Raw genomic sequence first — 16,202 nt, forward strand, 5'->3', positions numbered from 1 at the left:
TGTTGTTAAGGGTATTTATAAGTGATACTTTATCTACCTGAATTTGTAAGGTGTCTATGCATTACCGATGTTTTTCGACGAAAAAATGTGCCTTTGTCTGAGAAAATAGCGATAGAAATTTCTTTGAATTCGTTTTACTAAAATTATTGTAGAGGAATAAGTTTGAAATAATTACTGCAATACTTTTATCAAACACTAAACAGTTTTGTACAGTGTGTCCGTAAAGTATGGAATAAATTCGATATTTCCTAAATGAAAAGCCCTTTTAAAAAAATCTAAAACACGTCGATTTTTAAATTTAATGTCCTACATTTTACAATAAAATTTCATTATACAAGGTGATACACATTACAGTGATGACGTCATCGGCTCTTTTTTTAAATGTAACACCCTATATTTTAGGACATTTTTAGATCGATAAAAATGAGCTGATTCCAAAAAAGTATAATACTGGGGGTCTAACGGATATAATTTGAAAGATATGCGCTTAGAAAATTAATTTTTATTGATTTATAATATTAATAAATTATAAATAAATTATAATAAATAACTTGAAAGTAATCCAGTAATTAATACATGACTTAATCTTCAATGTTCGAATTGTAGCCCTTGTTGTATTTGACAGTAACCCAAACGTTGTACAAATTCTTGTAGAACCTTGTTTATGCTTGAGAAATATTGTTTATTTTTTTACGAATTCTTGTTTTTAAGTCTCCAATATTTGCAGGTTTCGTTTTATAAACAACATTATTTAGATGACTGACCCACTTAAAATAATCCTAAGTTGGTTTAGACAAGAGTGTGGTGGAGATATGTATATGATCTGTTCTTAATATGGCCCCATCATGGACGTATAAACACAGATGGACTCAGTTATTTACATAAAAATGTGAAGCCAAAATTATTTGACTAGGTCACATTCTCAGCACCTTCAAATGTTGTCACATTTTTTTATTAAAATATCTTATTCATGTATCGCTGAAAATATTACTATATTTATTTTATAATCTACAGGTGCTATCAAACCAAAATAATAATTTATTACTTATATTAATATATTTAATTGTAATTAAAACATCAAGTGTGCATATCATTTAATAATAGCGTATAACAGATATCAACCAATTATTTTATATGTAGAAGCACTGAAACCTATTTATTAATGGCAACGGTGTTTACATTTCTCTGTCTTATGGCTCTACGTCAAACTTCAAATGCTGTTCCATGTCATGTCCATGTTTGTTTACTTTTTACCCAAGATGAGGAAAAGTTGTTTTTCGATATTTTGGCTGTATTTTAAGTGATATTTGTAAATAGTGAAATAAACATATTATAATAATGGTGCTACAGTTTTGCATTTGCAAAAAAAAAACGAAATATTTACATCCCAATGTCTCATTTAATTTGTAAGTACTGTTTGTTTACATTATTTAAGATGACGAACTGAGGAGGCCTGTGTGTTTACATTTTAAAATATGTCTTTCATAGGCGTACCATTGGCTTTATTCATATTCATTAATGTATTGAACAAGATATTAGTTCATGAAATTAGTATAGACATTTTTAAATTGTAAGTAGACATCATCTGATTAAAAAGATCTGTTTAGTAGCTTTTTAATTTAATATTTCTCATGAATTAACAATAAATTAGTGAAATGAATAAAACTCATTTATTTTTCTATGTAGGTTTCCAAATAATATTGATTAATGATGAAACTTACTCTAAACTTCAACAGAGAAAACAGTATAAAAACCTTTCAAAAGCACCCTTTTTGGTTATTTAAACTTGTAAGGAAGTTGAAAAATATTTCAGATTTTTTAATAAAACTATAAATTTCTACAACAGACTAGTTAAAAACCCTATGAATATTTTGATTAATAAAAAAATGTACTTAAATTTGACAAATGTATATTTTTTAATTGTTTTTTTTATCGTAGGATTATTTAATACCTATTAAAAAATTAACTTGAGCTCAACTATATTTTATTGTATTAATTTTAAAGCAAATAAAATTGTATTTTATTTTTTCTATAAAAACGTGTTTTTATACATTATTACTACTTCCAATTATTAACGTCTGAATAATTATCCCCGCGAGTAAAAATTCAAGCACGCTTATGCTCATTGAGGAAGTATCACAGTCTATCGATACCCGTTTTACTCCCCTTTACCCTCTTGTCCAGGAATATCGAAGCTTCAAAACAGTGTGTGTTTAAGGTATCTTATTGCTGGGTCCATCTATGTTTATACGTCCATGGGCCCCATCGATCAGAGTTGTTGGACACATACCTAACTAATATAAATGATAAAGAAGAGACAATAATATTTTCCATGAAAATGGAATATAATACCACATTACCTTTCCTTGATACTTTAATCTGAAAGAAGGATACTGGATATGAAACAGAATTGTATAAAAAACCAAAACTTACACTAACAGATATCTAAATTACAAATCAAATCACACCAATGTTAAAACCGTATAAGATAGAGCCAAAATTACTTGTTTTAACAAAAACTCGTTCTTAAAAGATAAACATTTGTTAACTGTTTTATTAAAAAAGTATTATCCTTTGTCGTTTATAAAGAATTTTCAAGAATATACCGAATGGAACAAAACAACTTATAACCTATAAAATTCCCAAGAAACAATGCGAAGAAAATAACAAGACCATACATAAAAGAATTATCGAAAAAACTTAAAATGGTAGGAAATAAATTCAACATTTCAACAACATTTAAAACAACAGATACATTGAGACATATTTGATCTAAAACTAATCCTAAAAATGAACAAGAAAGAACAAATAATTGTGTTTATAAAATACCTTGTGAATGTGAACATTTTTAGTTAGGTGAAGCTTCAAGACCATTAAATGTTAGAATAAGTGAACATCAATCTTATATTAAAAATAATGGAGAATTTGATAGATCTTAAATATATAAACACGCGTGAGAAAATGAACATAGAGTTCAGTGGAAAGATTCAGGTACAGTCCTTAAAGGACAGATGATCAAAAGAGAAAAATCAAAGAAGCGATTCTAATTATGTTAAGTGAATCCAATTGCGTAGCAAATTCCTCAGAAGAAAGAACACTACTGGTAAGTTGAGAGTACATCATTTATGTTTTAAAATAACATACATATAACATCAGAGTTTGGTTTTAATATTGAGAGTAAAATAAATGTAAGAACAAATACCATGTCGGGATAGTATCATGAGTTTTTTTCCTGGTTTTTTCCTCATTGTTTATTGCTTTCATGTTGTTGTCTTTTTGAAGACAAATCATTTGCTATGATTTTTCTGACGGATTCCTGACGGATATAGGTTAAAGTTGATTTCATGTAATCGAATGAACCATCTTACAATAAAGTCGTCCCAGGAACGCAACTCCAAAATATAGGCATTATCATTTTAAAGTTACATTTAAACAAAGGACTTGTTGATAGCAACTAGTACTCGTAGACACTTCGTCTCAGGACTAGCAACTTCCAGTGGAGTCTTAGGTTCCCATGTTATCCATTCCTGTTGTAACTTAAACATCATAGTTTATAAAGTTAAATAATGTAATTCAAAGTTAATTTAACAACATTTAAAGGGTTTTTACCCATGTATTTAGTGGCTTTTAACGTGTACATCTAGATAGCACTGATAATGGAATATTAATTCCGAAAACGTTCTGTGATGTAGCCCGATAGGATTTTTTAATATTATACCTTTTTTAAAGAAAAGTTTAAATAAATTTTTTGTGGTACGTGGTATACAGCCAGCTACAGGAATTTAGTTTCCTTGTGGATTTTACAAACTTCATCTACTTCATCCTTTTTAAAGACATTTTTAATCTAAAAAATAAACAAACAACAACTCTTAAAATAGTAATATCTAACAATGAATGCTTCATTCACGAGAAACAATTTACGAATAGGTCATCAGAAAAATGACTATTCAACTCTACTTAATAGCATAATAACTTATCGGTATATTACTTTAGGGATTCAATTACTTCAAAGTATACCATCAGTATTAAAATGGAAAACTTTAAACTAGCCATAAATAAATATTATTTTTCTAGTCAACACTAGATAACGGTACCAGTACTCCATTATTTACCTCATACATATACAGGTATATCTCGCACATCCTGCACATCGCACCAAATATTATAGAAGTTATATTGCACTACCGCCTTCATCATTCCTATTGCTATTCGATTCGCATATTCTTATAAATAGCTATATTCAGAATCCTATTTTATTTTTCCATAACAGTTTCTAACTGCGATGTTCAAATCATCATTCAATATTCGCTTACCCACTGCTGGACATAGATCTCCCTCATAATTTTTCATCTATTTCGATCTTGTGCCTCTTGCATCCATATGACAACGTTTTAGATCGTCAGTTCGTGTTGGTGGACGACCTCTTCTTCGGTAGGCATCATCTCTTGGTCTCCATTCCAGTATCGGCTTTGTCCATCTATTATCTGTCATTCGAGCCACGTGGCCTGCCTAGTTCCATTTCAGTGTTGCTACTCTCTCTACTGCATCAGTTACTCCTGTTCTTAGTCGTAGCTGGCGATTTGGGATCTTGTCCCGTAGTGAAACGCCCAACATAGCACGCTCCATCGCCCTTTGACACACACGGATCTTTTGAACTGTTCTCCTTGTCATGGTCAACGTTTCCGCACCGTAAGTTAACACTGGCAAAACACACTGATTAAACGTTTTTCTTTTAAGGCATATTGGTATATCAGACGATTTGAAAATATGGTTCAGCTTGCCGAAGGCTGCCCAAGTCAGTTTTATACGACGGAGAAGCTCAACGGTTTGGTTATCTTTTCCTATGCGAATCTCATGACCTAGATTTGTCATCATCTGGGTTTTAGATATATTTATTTTCAATCCCCCTTCTAGCGAGGAAAGGTAGAGCTGATTTAAAAGTTCTTTGGCCTCATCTATCCTATCAGCTATTAGTACAATATCATCTGCAAACCTTAGATGGCTAAGCTTTTCTCCGTTTATGTTTATGCCCTTGTCGGTCAGTTTTGCCCTTTTACATATATATTCCAAAAACGTAGTGAACAGTTTCGGCGATATGGTGTCCAATAAACAAGGCTTCCAACATTTTTTGTTGATTTACGGTGTCGAATGCCTTTTCATAGTCGACAAATATTAAAGCTAGTGGTTTATTATATTCAGTACATTGTTCTATAAGATTTTTTATTACCAGTAGGTGATCGTTTGTTCCATAGCCTTTTCTAAAACCCGCCTGTTCTATGGGCTGATAAAATTCCAATTTATTTTCTAGTCGTTTCGTAATTATTTTTGTAAATAGTTTACAAATATGTGAAAGTAGACTTATGGGCCTTTAATTCCTGAGGTCGGTAGCATCCTCTTTTTTATGAAGTATGATAATTTCTGCGTTATACCAGTGGGTTGGTGTTATTGCTTCCTGCAAACATCTAGTGAATAGTTTGGCAAGGACCTGCCATAATCTCTTTCCAGCCACTTTCAAGGCACCTGCCACTATTTCATCGCCTCCGGGGGACTTGTTTTTCATTTCAAGTACTTTCAAGCTTTTGTTTTCTTCTATTACTCTAGTTATTTCCATAGTATTGTATCGTCTCAGATCTTTTCTAACTTCCTTTTTAATTTTCTTATTCAAAAGTCTTAGTTCATTTTGGTTATGATCCTGATTTTCCCTAAGTTTTCTTCTTTCCTTAATGTTCAAATAGCAGCTATAAAATCGCCGGTTGTTATATATTACTCAACACTGGTTCCTTGTGTCTTTCCTAACGGCTTTAGAAATTATTTTGTTTAAATTTTTTAGCTCTGCAATGTTAATTGTGTGCTTATTTTTCATTTCCTTTTTTTTGTATTAGGTTTCTTGTGCCTTCTGTAAGTTTTTCGATTTTCCTTGTTTGCTTGGCTTGGTACTTCTGTGCCTTCTTTAGGACATCCCCCAACATTTTTTAAAGTTACTCATTATTGCTTTCATTTTGCACGTTTCTGTAGGTTACTTTCTATTTCTTCCTGATATGCCCCTGTGTTAGTAATTGTAGTGTATGTGACATTTTTAGTTCTTGTTACCATATTTCTTCTTTACTTTTTTACGATCAAGACAATCTTCGCTCTAACCATTCTAGGACCACTTCCGGTTAAAAATTATTTTAATACAGTTAAGTCTTGAACAGCGTCTTTTTTTTTTGGTTAATATTAAGCCAATTTCATTCTTGTTTAAGCCATTTGGTAATTGCCAAGTTCACTTTCTTTGGGGGCTTTTTTAAAATGAGTGTTCATGACATATAGCCTCTGTTGCACTAACTAATATGTAGTTACGTAAAAATGGTAGAAGTACCGGTTAAGTTTATTCTTTAACACATCTTTTTTTAACTTCTATAAAATGGCTAAATAAGGGAAAGTCAAAATTAAATTTCTACATAATATCTTAATACCAGTTTTTCTGCTCAAATTTCATGCAAATATACATAATTTAGGAATTAAATAAAGTAGGCTAAATAGATATTGATTATTCGCTACCGTAGAAAAATGCACTACCATTAAAATCGCATAAACAATGAACATGAACCGGTTAACGCATTTCGTTGTCTAGATTCAAAATTGGCATATATAGGTTTCCCTACTTTCCCTTGTTTATACTCGTTTTTAATGGAGGGCGTTTGATCCAACTCTAACAATAAACAATACGAAAGTAACAATTCGCATGATTTATTTTTTATGGTTAATGTTATATCGCACTTCCCTACGTTCCCACAACTAATTCGAATTTCAGACAATTGAATTGAATATTACGGATATTATAGCTTGTGCAGACAAAGATTAGTCTGACAAATATCTCACCGATTTGTTAAATTAGTAGGCGCTAGTGATTTGCATTTTATTATTTTTTTGTGCTCAAATTAACCTTGAATTAATGAGTAAAATGCAAACAATAGTTTTGAATAATGCGTTATCTACAAAGAGAACAGAAAACACTTTCACTAGAAGTAAAGTGAAAAATACACGGGTTCTTACCTAAATACGATTGTTAAACTTTTAATACTTGTATTTTCATTTAATACAGATTTCCGTACATTTTCATAAAAACTGATGACACTGTCCCCACATAGTAAGTATTTGGTGTTAGATTTAATTTAATCTTCACATTGATATCAAATTCTAATTTTATACGCTATATATAATATTTTATATGAAAAAATAAGAAAAACGAAGTGGAACACATAAATTGTGGCTCAGAAATATACTGAGTGACAAAAAAAGCTGTTAAACACCTACATATATTTATCCAATTTTAATAATTCGTAATATACTGTCCAGTGTCCCTTACTATATTAAAACGACTAAATTTTCAGCTTGATTCGTCAACTTACTGCCAAAGCTGGTTTTCAATAGTGTCTTGAGGACCTACGATTTCTTATACACTCACTGACACACCTGGATGTCGTTCTGATGGGGTGGTCGATATCCTGTTGAGGTATTTCATTCCGGGCTACTGCAATTTTGTGAGTAAGAGATGATAAAGTCTGTAAAGGGTGTTTCACATTCAAAAGCCTGCGACCTATCATGGTTCAATTGGAGACATATCAGGCGATCGTGGTAGCCAAAGTAAATGGTTGATGTAATGTAAATATATAAAGTCTAACTATTCTCTGGCAAGATTCAGTCTGGCATTGTTTTGCTGAAGAATTAGGTTTTAAATGGTGTTTAGTTATGAAATAAGATGAGGCTCCACTATTTCCTGAATATAGCATATAACATAATGCCTCTGATGAAAATTAGTGGTGATCTGCTACCATAAACAATAGCATACCATATCATAACTCCCACGGTGTAGTGAATGCGCCACACTGTCAAATTATGGGTCACGTCTTTTACTATGTCGCCTTCTCACTCTTGCCCAATCATCATGCATCCCTGATTTCCCGATCAAAGATGACCTGATTTCATTCTCGATCTCACAGAATTTTTTGTCCACACTGGAGCAAGCGGTTACGCCGATGTTCAGCTGTGAGAAGTAGCACCCAACGTGGGCGATAACAAAAAGGGCTTCGCGCAACCCGACAATTCGAATCCTCTTAATGTCACTTAACTGGGATACCAGGCGAATTCTACGCACTCTAGGAATTTTGAACAATAAAAAAGCTTCTCAATCAGCTATACGTAATTTCAAATTTAACTGACACTAAATTCACGAAAATTTAATGCTTTTTTATTACTAAACAATCCACACAGACACCACAAAAACTTATCAAATAAACCTTAAAATTTTATCACTTGTTGCTCATGGCACGATAAGTCGACATGTAAAAAAATAATGAATTCTAATAAACATACGTAGATGTTTTTTTTTGTCACTCAGTATATAAGAGACTAGACAAACACATGGTGATTAACAGACTTAAAATATTCAATATATCTATTCACAAGAAAGGGGATCCACTAATATGTGATAACTATCGAGGCATTACACTCTTAAATACGGCTTACGAAGTACTGGCTTATATACTTTATGATCTTTTAGTAGTATATACTGAGGAAAAAATGGCAAATATCAATGTGGATTCCGAAAAAAAAGGTCAACAATTGATCAGATTTTCCTTCTCAGACAAACCTTAGAAAAGACATATGAATATGGAATCGATACCCACCACCTCTACATATATTTTGAAAGCGCGTATGATAGTGTAGACAGAAGCGCACGTTATGGTACAGGCGCTACAATTTTGAGTTGTATCAATGCTATGAAAAATGCAACATCGTCCGGTCTATTAAAATTAATAGACTAAGGTGGCTAGGACACCTTGAAAGAATGGACACTGGAGACCCTCAAAGACAGATATAATATCAAGAGCCAGTAGGAACCAGGAAGAGAGGCAGGCCAAGATCTAGATTTAAAACTCAAGTCGAAGATGACTTGAGGAATCTAGGGGTCAGAAATTGGAAAGCCAGGGCGAAAGATAGGGGGGAATGGAGACTAATTCTTGAATAGACCAAGACCCACACAGGGTTGTAGAGCCAAAGATGATGATGATGATTAAAACATTTCTCTTGCGTTTAACACCTGCGATTGCTTTTTTATAAACAAAGCCAAGTATTCAGAATACAGCTGCGTCTGATGACAAGCGAACGATTTCCAGAGATTTGTTGAGCACCGGCACTATTGATATTGCATTATGCGTGTTTGTCATGGCGCTTAGAGAGTTTCCGTCGAGCGATTTACAGTGATGCTATTTCGATAAAACCTCAAAACTGCAATTTGAATAATGGAAAATCATATCATGGATAATCTGCAGCCCAGATAACCCGCGTATGAATATTCGGGGTGCTATAGTAGTTTTAAATATCTAGGACAGACATTAGAGAGTTATGAGGAAATAGATGGAAGTGTAGAATGTGGAAAGAAGAATTAGGGTATGATCAATAAAGTGGAAGGAAGCGAGTGGTGTGTCATATGACACAAAGATTTCAAGACAACTGAGAGAATAATTCTATGAAACTGCCATAAAACCAGTTATGATGTACGACACTGAATGTAAAAGAAAGAGGAACAACGAATAAATGTGACGGAAATAAGAATACGTAAATGAACGAGTAGTGCAGTGACAAAACAGGATAAAATTAAAAATGAGTATTTTAGGGGAATTCTAGCGGTGGCAGCAATTAACGACAGAATGAGAGAGTACTACAATTCATAAAACAAAAATAAATACAATAACAAAAACATACTAAACATATTAACAACTCACAAATTAACAATATGGACAGTTTTACGTATATTGGAAGTGTCATAACAGAACGCTACGGGGCGAAAGACGATATTCATATGAGAACACAAAAAGCTCAGCAAACATTCGGTATGCTCAGCTCTGTTTGTAGGTCTGACCAGTATACCACAAAGACAAAGATCCGAATATTCCAGTCTAATGTCAAGTCTGCTTTAATCTATGAATGTAAAACCTGGAAAGTCACAAAAATTCTTATAAACAAACTGTAGATCTTTGTCAATAAATGCCTACGTAGAATTGTTCATATTTTTGTCCGTTTACCATCAATCTGTGATGATTTTATTTCAATGTCTATTTAATTTATAATGTCTTGTTCTTATCTTAATTCATTAAAAAGCACAATAACTGATATTAATTTATTTATCACTAAATATACATAATTTATTAAAAAGCGAACGTAACATTTTATCGCGAGCGCGTCTTCAGAATTAACTGTTTTTTATTCTCCAAAAAGTCCTGTTATATATTCACTACTGTTAGACTAGAAACGTCTACGGCCTTCTAGACAGAGCGGCGAATTGTTCTCAGAACCGGTATGGTTAAATCGGCTTGTCTCCAGAAGGTTCGAATTGTTGTTTTTATTACAAAGGGGGACCCATCGTGTGTCAGGTAGGCATTACCTAAAAAATACGTGAATGAATGAAAATATTAGTAATAAATATATTTACGGTTTTGGGTCAGAATTTATCGTAACATTGCCCCCCTCTTAAAAGATTGTTCCTCCTGGAACCTTGTCGGGACTGGAACCGGAACGGTATGCTGGTATCGGCAACTGGACCCTCTTTTACAACTTCCAGTTGTATAAAAATGACAAGGGACGGTTTTCTCTCCGCACCAGTAACTATGCGGATTGCAACAGACTAACACCTGGACTTCGGTGTCTTTAAAGATCTCTTCCACCATATTTCGGATAACCCTCCAATCTAATTGGCGGCACTCCAACTTTGGCATGGCTAACTTTTGCACGTCGGACTCCAGTACGTGCTCTCTCAATTGAAGTAAGGCTTCCCATACATCTCGGTAGGTAGGTTGGTCACGGGCAGTGTCTTTTGTTACTAGGTAGAAAACGTGATGCGTCTTGGAGTTTCAAGGTTTTACCGGGAGCTGGCACTTGGCATTGAAGTTCTGCAACTCGACCAAACTTCCTTCGAAAGACGGATGCCAATCCTGGTGCGTCTTTGATACTGGCCGGGATGGTAAGGGCCAGCGAGTAGTCATCGGGGAGCGCGAGTAGATCTTGCTTTTCTTCAGTGGTAACACCATGTCTCGCTTTACCGGTACCTCCATAGGCACCCATGAATTCCTCAAACGTGAGGTCAGATACATCGTGGACTTGGTTTACTTCCACTTCTTCATCTACGTTGTGGTCACCTTCGAAAGACGCCAACCGGTTATGGTGTACTATCATCGGCTTTCCCCTCGGAATCTTGCTTATTCGGTAGATGACATCGTTGATCTTCTCCATAATGAGGTATGGACCTTCTCAAAACTGCTGCAATTTGGGAGAACAACCTTTTCGCTTCTTGGGATTATACAGCCATACTTTGTCGTTCTTCTTAAAGCAACCCTTTTCGGCTTGTGTATCGTACCGTTTCTTCATTCTGTCGCTAGCGATCTGAATGTGTTAACTTCGTATGGCCTATACGTAATCTAGAGATGCATACTTGGTCTCGTCGCTTGAATGGGAGTTTGTATACAGCTACCTCTTGCTTAATGTTTTTCATGGATGTCTCAGAATTGTTCCAGTGTAGTTGTCATTCCTCGCTTATTTTGTTGCTAAAATATTGCTTCAGGTCGCTATAAACGCATTTAGTGAGTAATGTTGATTGTGGATTTTCTGCTGCTTCGCTGGCCAACTGATCAGCTTTTTCGTTTCCAGTTATACCACAGTGTGACGGAACCCAAAGGAATTTAACAAATCGGTCGTTTTCTTGACATCTCATTAGTTCTGACTTTATAAGCAATAGAATGGGATGGTTTGTGTATAACTGTTTCATAGAGCTGATAGCACTTAAAGAGTCAGTTATTATCAAAGAGTTTTGTATGTTTTTATTATTTACAAATGTTATTGCTTGCAAAATAGCAAGAAGTTCTGCGGAAAATATGGTTGATCGTAGGGAAAGTGAGAAGGAGTACTCTTGGTGTAAAGTTGTAAAAGAAGCCCCTACCCCATTGTCGGATTTAGACGCGTCTGTGAAAATGAGGGAGTTATGAAAGCAGTTTAATTTCTCTGCTGCTTTCTTTTTAAATATACTACGTGGTGTGTCACATTTGTTATTTATAGTAAGACTTGTATCACAAATAGGCAGCTGTATTCTCCAAAGAGGTTGATGATTAAGGTTAGTTACATTGTATGTCTCAGGAAAATGTATGTTTAAACTATTTTGTAATTTTTGGATCCGAATATAAAACGGGGGACTTAATCTTTGTGAGGTTTTAAATGTCGATGTGAATCTGTCAGCAAACGTGTTTTTAAATGTCGGTATATGTGGATTGGCTGACAATTTAGCAGCATACACAAGGCTGAGGTAGTTTCTTCTTAGTTGAAGGGAAGGTTCACCTGATTCACAATATAAACTTTCAATTGGGCTAGTATGATGAGCTCCCAGTGCTATTCTTATTCCTGTGTTATGTATTGGGTCCAGTAATTTAAGTATTGATGCTTTGGCTGAATTATAAGCAACTGCGCCATAATCTAGTTTAGAACGAATTAGAGTTTTGTAGACAGTTATGAGTGTTTGGAAATCAGCTCCCCATTGCTTGTGAGATATGCTTTTCAATAAATTTAGACCATTTTGAGTTGTTTGTCGAAGATGAAAAATATGATCTTTCCAGATTAACCTCTGATCTAGTTTCATTCCTAGGAAGGTAGTTGATTCAACATAAGTAATAGGTAACGAGTATAAGGTGAGATTAGGTGGTAGTATAATGTTTTTTGGGCTCTTGCTAAAGAAAATTGCTTTTGTTTTGTTTGGAGATATCTGTAGACCACATCTCTCTGACCAATTTTCTAGTTGATTGATAGCGGCTTGTATATATCTGGTAAGTGTTACAAGTGAACAATTTTCCCTCGAGAAAATATGACGAGATTATCGGCATATAAGCGTGCTTTTACTAATGAACTAAAGGATTTAGAGATATCATTAATCGCAATAAGGAACAATACTACGCTTAGTATAGATCCTTGTGGGATACCATTAATTTGTGTTGTTGGCTCTGAACAAACATTATCTACACGAACTTTAAACTCACGAAATATTAGAAAATTTTTTATAAACTTAAGGATGTTACCTTTGATTGACCATCTGGATAAGTTTTGTAATATGTCGGCTCTCCAAATTGTATCATACGCATGGGTTATGTCAAAGAAAACTGCTAAACACTCTTGATTGCATCCAAATGCTTCGTGAATTTCGGATTCTATATCAACTAGATTATCTAAAGTAGACGTTGATTTCCTGAAACCACTTTGAATAGGGGTAAGAAGTTGTTTGTCTTCTAGATACCACAGTAGTCTATTGCTTACTATTTTTTCCAGAATTTTACATATCGAACATGTTAGCGAGATCGGTCGATAAGACTCCGGGTCTAATTTTCTTCTTCCCTGCTTAAGGACTGGAATAATAATTGACTGGTGCCAACTATCAGGAAACACATTTTTTGTCCAGATAAAATTGTAAATTTTTAAAAGGTATCGTTTACCTTCTTCGGGTAATGATTTTAAAAAGGCAACTGGAATATTATCAGGTCCAGGACTGGTATCTTTTGTACAGTTTAATGAATATAGTAACTCGTCCATTGAGAGTTCGTCGTTAAGAGGAGAATTAGTATGATCTTCGAAATCTATATAAGTGTTCTCTAAATTTTGTTTGTGTATTATGGAATTTGTAGAGATAATGTCATTGCTGGAGTGTCTTTGATACGTATCAGCAAGTATAGCAGTTATTTGTTCTTTCGTCGAGCAAGTAAGATTGTTATGTTCTGGATAATGGATTGTATTGAAGGATTTTTTTCCATTCATTTTATTAATCATTTGCCAAACTTCGGAAATAGGAGTAGATGAATTTAAGGACGAGACATACGCTTTCCATGCTTCTTTTCTGCTTTTCTTCAATATATATCTACAGTAGGCTCGCTTTTGCTTAAATTCGAATTGGTTTTGGAGTGTGGGGAATTTTTTAAATTTGTAAAAAGTTCTTTTTGACTCTCTGATTGCCATCTTACATTCCTGGTTCCACCAAGGGACTGGAGGATGTTTTTCTTGGAAAATTTATAAAACCTACGGACAATTCTGCAGCTGTTGTTATAAGCTGAATAAAATTGGAAACTATAGAATTAATATTTGCACAGTCATCACTAGGAGGACTTAGCTCTGATATGGATCGAGATATTAAAGAAGAATATAAAGACCAGTCGGCATTCTTTAGATGCCATTTATTAGACGGAGCGGAAGAGGGAGCTGTATTGTTATTCACTGAGTTAATGACTTCACTGAATTATGGACTTGAATTTTTAATTAATAGGTGTATCACTGCAATCTGTAGAGGAATAGTCATCCTGTAGTTTACAAAGTTTCTTCCTTAGTCTTGTACATCGTGTTTTCAAGTATCTTTGTGATAGCACTGGGTGAAGTTTTTTTAGGAGATCTATTAATCCTTCGATATCTTCCGTGTATGTTTTAGCAATACTAAGCGGATCTGCAGCTCCATGGGTGTTTTCAAGTAAATCTATTATCTCTTCTTGGCTTAAACAGCTACTGTTTGACTTATTTTGGAAAAAATCAACTGTACAGTTAGTAAGATCTTCAGCTAAGTTATGGTGGGTTTGGACGTCTGTTTTTGTTCTTTTGTGTTTTTTATTGGGTTCTTTAAAAGGATTTCCACCCTCCGGTTCAGGAGAATTTGTTATATCAGAAGCATTTCTTTTAGGTGTTTGAGCTTCTGTTTGAGTTTCATTTATAGTTTTATTTATTTTACCAGGTTCAGAAACATTACTTTTAGGTGTTTGTACTTTTGTTTGAGTTTCTATTTTAGTTTCATTTATTTTACCCGGTACCGTTTCCATTGTTTGGGAGTTATCGAAAGAGGTAGAGTTTTTTGCTGTAGGTGAAGTGATAGTTTCAGTAGGTTGTGGATTACAGATTTGTTTGGTAAGTACGGGAGAATGTACTGTAGTTTGAGCTGTATTTTGTTGTGAACTAACAGTCTGGTCACATTGTGATTGAGAAATGTGTGTTGTATTGTCATCGGTGGATTGATTATTATGATTTGGGCATCGAGATGCTAAATAATCAGTTTGTTTACAAATAAAGCACGTTTGTTTTTCTAGTGAGAGAAATATTCGATAGTTCGATTGATCATGGTTAATTAGTATTGAATCGGGGATATTTTCAAGATTTGTAGGGGCTATATAAGTAAAACGTCGAAAACTAATGATATGTCTAAAACTAGGATTTGATGTTCCGATCCGTAAAAAATCTATTGGTGTTATTTGATAGATTCCTATCTTTTTGAGTTCATTTTCTATTACGTTATGTGGTATAGAAGGAGATACATTAGAAATAATTAGTTTTTTGTTTGGAGTAATTAGTTTTCTAGCTTGGATACGATGTTGGTTTACTATTATTATCCCATTGTCTGTTTCCAAAAATTTTTGAACAACATTTTCCGAAGTGAAGTAGATGCATATACGATCATTAACAATTCTGGATATTGCAAGTATATTTTTGGGGTCAACTAAGTTGGCTACAGCATTCAGGTAATCCTCGATTTTTGAATTTGGAACTGTATTTACTACAATTGCTTGTTTTTTGGAAGGAAATATGTTGGTAGGTTCATTTAAAACTGTTGAATATAACTTTTGTGCAGTAGTATCATTTTTGGGGATTTCTTGTTGTGAAAAATCATTTGATGATGAAGCTTGGTTCATGTTGATCTACGGAACCTGAGTACGGTCCTCGCACCAATACGAAATCATTGATAATAACTCGATGTAATTAAATAAATTAAATTACTTACAGTTAATGACCAAAAATATCAACAACAAATAATTATTGTCAATAATTTACACTTTACTACACTTTTAGCTTTCAATGTTTTTAAACAAAACCACAAAAACTAGGTGCGATTAAGGTAATTAGGTGTTGCTTCGTTGAACGCTCGAAGTCGAATCCTTAAGCTACAACTGTTTTAAAACTGAATTACATTTTACTCAAAATTTCTGTCATTTATTTTACTGTTTTAGTGACTTGCTTTAAGTTATTTTTTAATTATCTTATAAATTTCTTTAGTCTAATTGTTTAATGCGTAGGCTATTTGAATTACATGCATGGCTCACACTCTTCAAAATAATATTCCATTGTCTAATATAAATTATTTATTTAAACAGTAAACCTAA

Source organism: Diabrotica undecimpunctata, chromosome 8 (genome assembly GCF_040954645.1).
Source record: "Diabrotica undecimpunctata isolate CICGRU chromosome 8, icDiaUnde3, whole genome shotgun sequence".
NCBI lineage: Eukaryota > Metazoa > Arthropoda > Insecta > Coleoptera > Chrysomelidae > Diabrotica > Diabrotica undecimpunctata.